Source organism: Rana temporaria, chromosome 9 (assembly GCF_905171775.1).
Source record: "Rana temporaria chromosome 9, aRanTem1.1, whole genome shotgun sequence".
Taxonomy (NCBI): domain Eukaryota; kingdom Metazoa; phylum Chordata; class Amphibia; order Anura; family Ranidae; genus Rana; species Rana temporaria.
In genome coordinates, this window is record NC_053497.1 from 134,080,490 (window position 1) to 134,090,975 (window position 10,486).

A 10,486-nucleotide genomic window follows, 5' to 3' on the forward strand; every position below is an offset into this window, starting at 1 on the left:
ATAACATTTCTAATCATATGAAGTTAATAATAAGAGTTCCCCTTTACATCTAAATCCCGGGAGTTCTCTTACACTGTAAGGGGGGACTCTGCAGACTCTGATGTAAGGGAAAACTCTGGGGACTCTGACATAAGGGATGCTCTGGGAACCCTGATCTAAGGGGGAACACTGAGAACTCTGGTGTAAAGGGGAACTCTGATGTACGGAGAGGACTCTGTTGTAAGGGGGAACACTGTGGCCTCTGGTGTAAAGGGGAACTCTGATGTAAGGGGTGCTCTGAGAAACCTGATTTACCTTAGTGTAGTCACTCAGAGACAGAAGAGAGAAGGGGAGACTTCATTCACAGACAGGGATGGATGGTGAGCTCACTCACCCCTTGGCAGTCAGCACCTCTCATCCAGATGTATCTGAAGCTGCTGGACTTCAAATTTCCGGACCCCACTTTCCTTTTCTGAGGCACAGCACTGGGGATTGGAGTGTAAGCGGACACAGAGGGGTAGGGGCAGGAGGAAGAGGAACAGATCGAGCCCTCTCTCCACTCCCGTCTGGTATGTGGGGGGGGGAGGGTTGTTAGTGCTGGCTTTGGGCAGTGTGAAAGAGAGTGTAAAAGACACTCTCAGGTTAGACAACTGCAGCCAGCAACTCTGCTGGGAAGCCATAGTCTGGTCTGAATAATGTGTCTGGGTTTCAGGCAGTTTGAAACCCGGACATATGATTCCAAACCCGAACTGTCCGGGTGAATCCTGGACAGGTGGCAACCCTAGCTACCAATAATAAAAAAAATAAAAAAAAACAACAAATCAGAATTAATAGGGTTAAAAAAGTTAGCAGGTTAACACGTTTTCATCATGAATAAAGTTCTATTTGCAGACCTAAAACCTAGACCTGGAGCCGAGCTCAGACAGGGTGGAGGAACTCTCTAATTATTGGTCAGCCGCCTGATGATTCAGATGGGTTAATGTTCCTCCTACATAGCCAGAATTCTTGTAGAAGGTTCTCTGAGAGTTCATGCTTTGAACTGGAAGAATCAAGTTGACCATACAGTGTGCAAAGTTTTCACAGTATTCAAAATCATTTTTAACATGGACTTTTAAGCCGGCCATAGACCATGCGTTGCAGGAAAGAAAGTCGGTCAATTCCCCCATCAACACAGACAGTGATGATAGGGGAATACCTCCCGTGAAGCTATTGTGTTCTCGCAGAGAGCGGGGGGAGCCATTCTGGCCAGGAGTACACAGTGATTATTGCTAGCTGCTATAGACGCTGGCAATAATTGCATAAAAAATACAGCAGGCTGGTAGATCAACTTGGGTACAATGAGTCTGCCCACAGATTAGGGTTGTCCCGATACCACTTTTTTAAGACCAAGTACAAGTACCGATACTTTTTTTCTAATACTCGCCGATACCGATCACCAATACTTTTATGTAATCTCATGTGACAGTGGCACATGTGTTTTTTTTTTTACAATTTTTTTTTACAATGCTTTCTTTTTTTAAGGGGGGGGGGTGAACAGTGTCAGTGTGTTTTTTTTTTAATTTATTTTTTTATTATTATTGTTTACAATTATTTTTTATTATTATTTGTTGCAATTATTATTTTTTTATCAGCCCTGTTGGGGGCTATGGTGAGATATCAGGGGTCTTAACAGACCTCTAACATCTCCCCTTTGAGACAGGGAAAGGGACTAGGGACACAGATTCCCCAGTCCCTTTCTCAGCAGCCTCCGCTGCACTGAAAATGAATGGAGAGAAGACAGCGGCTCCTCTCCATTCATTAACTGAGACATCGTAATCACAGGAGGTTACAATGTTTCAGTTATGTGAATGGACAGAGTCAGTGATCACTGACTCTGTCCATTCAGAAAACGAAGGAGCCGGATTTACCGGCTCCTACCTCCACTCTCCATCCTGACAGATCGAGGGGGACAGATGCATGGAGGGGGAGAAAAGAGGGGGACAGATGCACGGAGGGGCAGAAGAGAGGGGGACAGATGCACGGATGGGGAGAAGAGAGGGGGACAGATGCACGGAGGGGCAGAAGAGAGGGGGACAGATGCATGGAGGGGCAGAAGAGAGGGGGACAGATGCACGCAGGGGGACAGGTGCACAGAGGGGGAAAAGAGAGGGGGACAGATGTACGGAGGGGACAGATGCACGGAGGGGGACAGGTGCACAGAGGGGGAAAAGAGAGGGGGACAGATGTACGGAGGGGACAGATGCATGGAGGGGGACAGGTGCACAGAGGGAGAAAAGAGAGGGGGACAGATGTACGGAGGAGGACAGATGCACGGAGGGGGACAGCAGCATGGGGAAGGACACAGGAGAATGGAGGGTGACAGCAACATGGAGGGGGACAGCAGCAGAACGGAGTGGGACTGGAGGAGGATATGGAGACAGTCAGCGGTGATCGTGTGTGTGAGGGTTACATGCACCGATCACCGCTGATTTCACTACAGCAGCTGAAAGCCAAGTACAAGTACTCGGGCAAATGCTCGGTATCGGTACCGGGACAACCCTACCACAGATGATTCGAATCTCAGCTGAACTGGCCGAGATTTTATCTGTCTATGGCAGCTTTAAGGTTCTACAGACTGATCACACATCATAGCATATTTTAAAATACATGGGAATGTATACTTCACCAAAATGTTTCTTTCAATATTAAAAAAAAATATATATATATATATATATATATATATATCATCATGAAGAGAACATAAAAACTCAGATTATTCCTTTTTGCGGGGGTATATCACCAACATGTATGATTCTTTTTTAGTTCACACAGAATGGGACTCGTGCATGCGCCATAGGGAACCGGGCAGTGAAGCCGCAGCACTTCACTTCCTGGTTCCCTCAGCGTGGATGGAGGGGGGAGCAGCAGGGTGACGAGCGATCGCTCGTGCTCTGCTGCGATCAGCGCTGGACTCCAGGACAGGTAAGTGTCCTAATATTAAAGTTCCTGGGAAAAGAGGACCCAGGAAGAGAGAGGCTACGCAGGAAGTCTTCAGTAACCCGCGGAAGACCGGAATAGTAGGGGCCTCATGTTTGTTTTTTGTTAGTCTGTCAGATTTGTATCTCTTTTAAAACAAAACTAGTAAATTCTTCAACATATGCTACAGTATGTATCTTTATTCATCATATACCATGTATCTTTGCATGAATTTCCTAGTCTAAGGTCCATATCACGCTATTGATGCTATCAGTAAAGAGAGTTTGCCAATGACAGAATCACTAGAGGATGCTGGGAGGGTATATACCAAGGAAGAAACATATGCAAGCGGCTGAGGGTTTTCATACCCTGCTGTGCCCTCCAAAGTTGTCTTGCTGTCGGCAAGCTCTTGTCTCATTAAGGGCTCATTCACACAAATATGGTGACTGGCGGTTTTCCGCACTGGAAGAATGGCAGTCACCACTATGGCACATTGAAGACAATTGATTTCTATGTGCCTCATTCACACTATAAAGCAGCCCGGAGGTATAGTGCAGTGGGCATTGATAAAATGGAGGAATGCAGAATTTTATTGCAGCACACTGGGTAGCACTGCATGATACTGCACAGCAGAGCAGCGCAATAAAACATACTGCTGTGCTGTAAGATATATGAAGTGTCACTTTGTGCACGTCAAATAAAGTTGCAAAAAAGTAAACCAATGCAGTAAATCATGCATCACACCACCCCCTCACTGCGGCTTACTGTGTCCGTTACCGACAGCTGCCCGCAAACTAAACCACTTCGGTTTAGTGTGAGAACAGTGTAAACGGGCCCTAAAGCTGAACTCCAGGTATGATTATAATCCCATTGGTTCAGCTTGGTGCTATTTAAGTGTGCATATCCAGTGGCGGCTGGTTGTTTTTTGTTTCAGGGGGCGGCAAACAACCCAACCCCCCCCTCCCCCATGGCACCACAAACCCCTCATTCCCCCTCCCCGCGCTTTCTGCCGGTCGGTCCACTGACACTTACCCCCATCTAGGCGGTAGGCATCGGCGGGGATCGGGCATCGGTGGGCATCAAGGGATCTTATGGCGGGGATCGGGGGCACCAAGTAGCAGCGGTGATCGGGCATCCGAGGAGCGGCAGGGAATCGGGGCACCAGGCAGTGGTGGAGATCAGGCATCGGCGAGCATCAGCCAGCGGCTCTTCCCCTCCTTGCTTCCGCCATGTGTCTCCTCCCCTCCTCCTAGGCATCCAATAGGAGCGTTGGTCCTTTCAGTCAATCAGGTGACAGGTATCAGACCCGCTTCCCGATTGGCCGGGAGGAGAGTGAGTGTTGCAACAGTGTATATTCATTGCATCCGAAAAACCCACTCAGGTCTGTTGCAACACACCTGGGTGGGTTTCAGACGCAATGCTCTGCGCCCCCGAGCCCACCCTATTTTGAAGCCTATTAGAGCCTCTGGCTCTAATCAGTGCTTTAAAAAACACAACCCCAAGCCCATCTTGCCATAGGAATTCATAAGCCTGGCGTCCTGAAAGGGGCAGAGCGTATAGATAGGGAGGGAGGCGGGACATGGATAGGGCCCCTGTGCATATCTTGTACCTGAGGGTCCGCTGTGAAAGCTGACAACAGGTCAACGCTACTACAGGCAGTGGGGATCATTTTGTAGCAAAGCACCAAGTTTGTGGCACAGGTACATCCCTCTCTGGCTGCCTTTGCAACTTAAAGTGGAAGAACATTCTAACTAAGCCTACTCTTAAAAATGTTCCCTCCTCATACCAACGGCGGATCCAGGGGGGGGGCAACAGGGAAATTGCCCCCCCCCCCCCCCCCGAGGCAATCATGTCACATTGGCTTTAAAAAAAAAACATTTTTTTTTGTAAACTGCTTTGTGGCAACGGCGGATCCAGGGGGGGGGGGCAACATGGCAATTGCTCCCCCCCGAGGCAATCATGTCACATTGGCTTTAAAACTGCTTTGCGGTGCCTGCAGCTCCCGCTGCCGAGTCTCTAACTCTCTCTCCCTCTCTCATCACCAGGGCTGGTAGGCTGCCTGTCCTGAGGCTGCTTTGAGCTGTAGCTGACTGCAGCACTCCCCCTCTCTCCTGCGTGTATGACATTGGGCATCTCTGGCTGTGTGTGAGAGCTGGATCTGTGTTCGGCTGTGCTGCCTGTGCTAGACCTGCTCGTGTGATAGTAGATGGAGATGGAACACTGATTGAATCAGTGTTTTGTCTATCACACAAGCCCGACACAAGTGGGGCTGCATTCATAGACAAAAGTGGGGCTGCATTCATAGACAAAAGTGGGGCTGCATTCATAGACAAAAGTGGGACTGCATTTATATACAAAAGTGGGTCTGCATTTATATACAAAAGTGGGTCTGCATTGATATACAAAAGTGGGTCTGCATTGATATACAAAAGTGGGTCTGCATTGATATACAAAAGTGGGACTGCATTAATATACAAAAGTGGGACTGAATTTATACACAAAGGTGGGGCTGCGTTCATATGCACAGTGAGGCTGCAATGGTGGGCACTGATGAGGCTGCATTGATCTCTTGTACCATGTGTTCAGTCTCTGACCATCCCTTGTACCATGCCTGCAGTCTCTGACCATCTCTTATACCACGTCTGCAGTCTCTGACCATCCCTTGTACCATGCCTGCAGTCTCTGACCATCTCTTATACCACGTCTGCAGTCTCTGACCATCCCTTGTACCATACCTGCAGTCTCTGACCATCTCTTATACCACGTCTGCAGTCTCTGACCATCCCTTGTACCATGCCTGCAGTCTCTGACCATCTTTTATACCATGTCTGCAGTCTCTGACCATCCCTTGTACCAAGTCTGCAGTCTCTGACCATCCCTTGTACCAAGTCTGCAGTCTCTGACCATCCCTTGTACCACGTCTGCAGTCTCTGACCATCCCTTGTACCACATCTGCAGTCTCTGACCATCTCCTGTACCACGTCTGCAGTCTCTGACCATCTCTTATACCACTTCTGCAGTCTCTGACCATCCCTTGTACCATGCCTGCAGTCTCTGACCATCCCTTGTACCACTTCTGCAGTCTCTGACCATTTCTTGTACCACGTCTGCAGTCTCTGACCATCCCTTGTACCACGTCTGCAGTCTCTGACCATCCCTTGTACCACATCTGCAGTCTCTGACCATCCCTTGTACCACGTCTGCAGTCTCTGACCATCTCCTGTACCACGTCTGCAGTCTCTGACCATCTCCTGTACCACGTCTGCAGTCTCTGACCATCTCCTGTACCACGTCTGCAGTCTCTGACCATCTCTTGTACCACATCTGCAGTCTCTGACCATCCCTTGTACCACGTTTGCAGTCTCTGACCATCTCCTGTACCACGTCTGCAGTCTCTGACCATCTCCTGTACCACGTCTGCAGTCTCTGACCATTTCTTGTACCACGTCTGCAGTCTTTGACCATCCCTTGTACCACGTCTGCAGTCTCTGACCATCCCTTGTACCACGTCTGCAGTCTCTGACCATCTCCTGTACCATGTCTGCAGTCTCTGACCATCTCTTGTACCATGCATGCAGTCTCTGACCATCTCTTATACCATGTCTGCAGTCTCTGACCATCCCTTGTACCATGCCTGCAGTCTCTGACCATCTCTTGTACCACGTCTGCAGTCTCTGACCATCCCTTGTACCATGTCTGCAGTCTCTGACCATCTCTTATACCATGTCTGCAGTCTCTGACCATCCCTTGTACCATGCCTGCAGTCTCTGACCATCTCTTGTACCACGTCTGCAGTCTCTGACCATCCCTTGTACCACGTCTGCAGTCTCTGACCATCCCTTGTACCATGTCTGCAGTCTCTGACCATCTCTTATACCATGTCTGCAGTCTCTGACCATCCCTTGTACCATGCCTGCAGTCTCTGACCATCTCTTGTACCACGTCTGCAGTCTCTGACCATCCCTTGTACCACGTCTGCAGTCTCTGACCATCTCCTGTACCACGTCTGCAGTCTCTGACCATTTCTTGTACCACGTCTGCAGTCTTTGACCATCCCTTGTACCACGTCTGCAGTCTCTGACCATCCCTTGTACCACGTCTGCAGTCTCTGACCATCTCCTGTACCATGTCTGCAGTCTCTGACCATCTCTTGTACCATGCATGCAGTCTCTGACCATCTCTTATACCATGTCTGCAGTCTCTGACCATCCCTTGTACCATGCCTGCAGTCTCTGACCATCTCTTGTACCACGTCTGCAGTCTCTGACCATCCCTTGTACCATGTCTGCAGTCTCTGACCATCTCTTATACCATGTCTGCAGTCTCTGACCATCCCTTGTACCATGCCTGCAGTCTCTGACCATCTCTTGTACCACGTCTGCAGTCTCTGACCATCCCTTGTACCACGTCTGCAGTCTCTGACCATCCCTTGTACCATGTCTGCAGTCTCTGACCATCTCTTATACCATGTCTGCAGTCTCTGACCATCCCTTGTACCATGCCTGCAGTCTCTGACCATCTCTTGTACCACGTCTGCAGTCTCTGACCATCCCTTGTACCACGTCTGCAGTCTCTGACCATCTCCTGTACCACGTCTGCAGTCTCTGACCATCTCTTGTACCATGTCTGCAGTCTCTGACCATCTCTTGTACCATGTCTGCAGTCTCTGACCATCTCTTGTACCATGTCTGCATTCTCTGACCATCTCTTGTACCATGTCTGCAGTCTCTGACCATCTCTTGTACCACGTCTGCAGTCTCTGACCATCCCTTGTACCACGTCTGCAGTCTCTGACCATCCCTTGTACCATGTCTGCAGTCTCTGACCATCTCTTATACCATGTCTGCAGTCTCTGACCATCCCTTGTACCACGTCTGCAGTCTCTGACCATCCCTTGTACCATGCCTGCAGTCTCTGACCATCTCTTGTACCACGTCTGCAGTCTCTGACCATCTCTTGTACCACGTCTGCAGTCTCTGACCATCTCCTGTACCACGTCTGCAGCCTCTGACCATCCCTTGTACCATGTCTGCAGTCTCTGACCATCTCTTGTACCATGTCTGCAGTCTCTGACCATCTCTTGTACCATGTCTGCAGTCCCTGACAATCGTCTACAAACTATGGGATAGATTTATGGCATTTATATTTAAATATTTTTTACTAGTAATGGCAGCGATCATTGATTTTTTAGCGGTACTGCAACATTGCAGAGGACACATCGGACACCTAATTGAGTTCTGTAAGCAACACCTTATTTTCTGGCAGTGCCCCTCCCGAGACTAGACTCTGGATCCGCCCTTGCCTCATACGTATCCTACCTAACCTTGTGTACTTACCTTTTTTAAGTCCAGTCATGTGATCCTGCAGCTCTGTGTTAGGGAGTGCTCAACAAGGGCTGTGAATTCTGGGAGCTGTGACGTCACTCATAGGCTCCCATAGCCCAGTCGTTGTCGGCTCTCCTGCCTTTTCCCTGCAGCTGCCGCTCACTGACACAGGAAAGCCAGAGCTGCAGGATCACTGCCTGATTCCCTACATGCGCGAGGATCGCGGCGCACTGTCACTGGTCCCCCGGAAGTGATGTATATACCTGAATTTCTCACTTCCTGTTTCTCCTCAGTAAGCTTCCCCCATCACCTGAGCCATTCTGGGGTTAGTCAGCCAGAACAGCTTACTGAGGAGGAACAGGAAGTGAGAAATTCAGACAAAGAAAAAAAAACATTCAGAAGGGAAATTGAAGGAAAAGGTAAGTGAACTAACAATGCACTAGCTTAAAGGAACCTATTTAGAAAATAAAAAACAAACCTTTACAAACCCTTTAAATGATAGACCGACTTTTGTTCAACTGCAGTGGCCAAATTTGCACTGAAATTCAGCCGGTCCCTTTGGCTACATTAAAGCAGTAGTAAACAGCAGTTAAAGAGGGGAAAAAAAAAAACTGCAAGGCAATGTCATAATGTGCTAGTATGCGTTGCATATTAGCTCATTATAAGAAACTTGCACTATATTACCAAAAGTATTGGTACACCTACCTTTACACACACATGAACTTTAATAGCATCCCAGTCTTATGCCCCGTACACACCATCACTTTATGTGATGAAAAAAAACGACACTTTCTGTGAAGTAAAAAGTGACGTTTTTGAAACTTCAATTTTCAAAGACGAAGTTGCCTACACACCATCGTTTTCTCACAATGATCTTGCAAAGTGAGGTTACGTTCCACCACGTTTTTCCATTGAAGCTCGCTTCATAAGTAGCTTCTGGGCATGCGTGGATGAAAAAACGTCTTAGAAAACAACGTTTTTTGCTACACGGTCAATTTCTGTGAAGTAAAAAGTGCACTTTTGAAAAACGACACATAAAATTGAAGCATGCTTCAATTTTTTTGGTCGTTTTTTACAAGACATAAAACGACGTTTTCCCCCACACACGGTCAATTAAAGTGACGTTTTTAAAAACGTCATTTTTTTTCATCACATAAAGTGATGGTGTGTACGTGGCATTAGTCCCTAGGGTTCAATATAGAGTTGGCCCACCCTTTGCAGCTATAACAGCTTCAACTCTTCTGTGGAAGTCTGTCCAGGAGTGTCTATGGGAATGTTTAACCATTCTTCCAAAAGTGCATTTCTGAGGTCAGGCACTGATGTTGGACGAGAAAGCCTGGCTCACAGTCTCCGCTCTCATTCATCCCAAAGATGTTCTATCGGGTTGGGGTCAGGACTCTTTGTGCATTGGTCCAAAATCATTAGGTGGGGGGGGTGTATTATAGTGTGGGGTTGTTTTTCAGGGGTTGGGCTTGGCCCCCTAGTTTCAGTATTCCAGAAAAGGGAACTCCTAAGGCGTCAGCATACCAATACATTTTGGACAATTTAATGTTCCCAACTTTTTCCGGAACAGTTTGGGGAATTTTCCCTTCCTGTTCCAACATGACTGCACACCAGTGCACAAAGCAAGGTCCATAAAGACATGGATGAGTGCCATCCCAATAAACGGCGAGATTTTCTAAGCCATCGGATCATTTCACCTTTGAGAGACGATTTTAAATACAACTCTTCCTGTATGACAATCACATTTCTGCATTACAAACAAATTTTTTTCAGGTTCTACATACCTAGAAAGTCCTAGGATCACAAACTTCAGCTCTCTCGGTACTTTTACGGGTCACGCTAAGCCATGTTGGGATGTCGGAGACGGCTGCGGGGGCCTGCGACACGAAAGTGAGCGAGAACTGATCCACCTCTCCCTGTTGCAGCAGACAAGAATGCATGCCTGTAACAGCTGGGCAGGAAAGAAAGATCTCTCATATCCACCCCCAACCCCCAGAAGAATGCAGATTTTCCTACAGGCTATAAAAACTCAGCCCTTCTCTAGCTCAGGTGTGCAATGTAGTACCAGGCACTAAAGGATATTCTTTCAAAGTAAACTATTCTCAATGACAGTCAGTAAAGAAGGGGGAGTTGGGGTGATACTGCTACTTATAGGGATGAACACCTTTAATGCAGAGATAATGTGTAAGAGCAAAGCCATTCAAGCGTAGATTTCTCTCTTTCAG

General features: G+C 47.9%; 1 protein-coding gene across 3 annotated transcripts in view; it reads right to left on the minus strand.

Moving 5' to 3' along the window:
- LOC120914098 (torsin-4A-A-like) overlaps positions 1-10,206 on the minus strand; it is a 59,624-nt gene extending 49,418 nt beyond the window's left edge. For 2 of the 3 annotated variants that reach the window (XM_040324577.1, XM_040324580.1), the window contains exon 1: positions 10,046-10,206. The gene's annotated coding sequence lies outside the window, so the exon portion shown is untranslated. Of the gene's footprint in view, positions 1-8,270; positions 8,405-10,045 lie in introns of all 3 variants that reach the window. The other variant, XM_040324579.1, reaches the window with a different exon arrangement.
- Between the last annotated feature and the right edge of the window lie 280 nt (positions 10,207-10,486).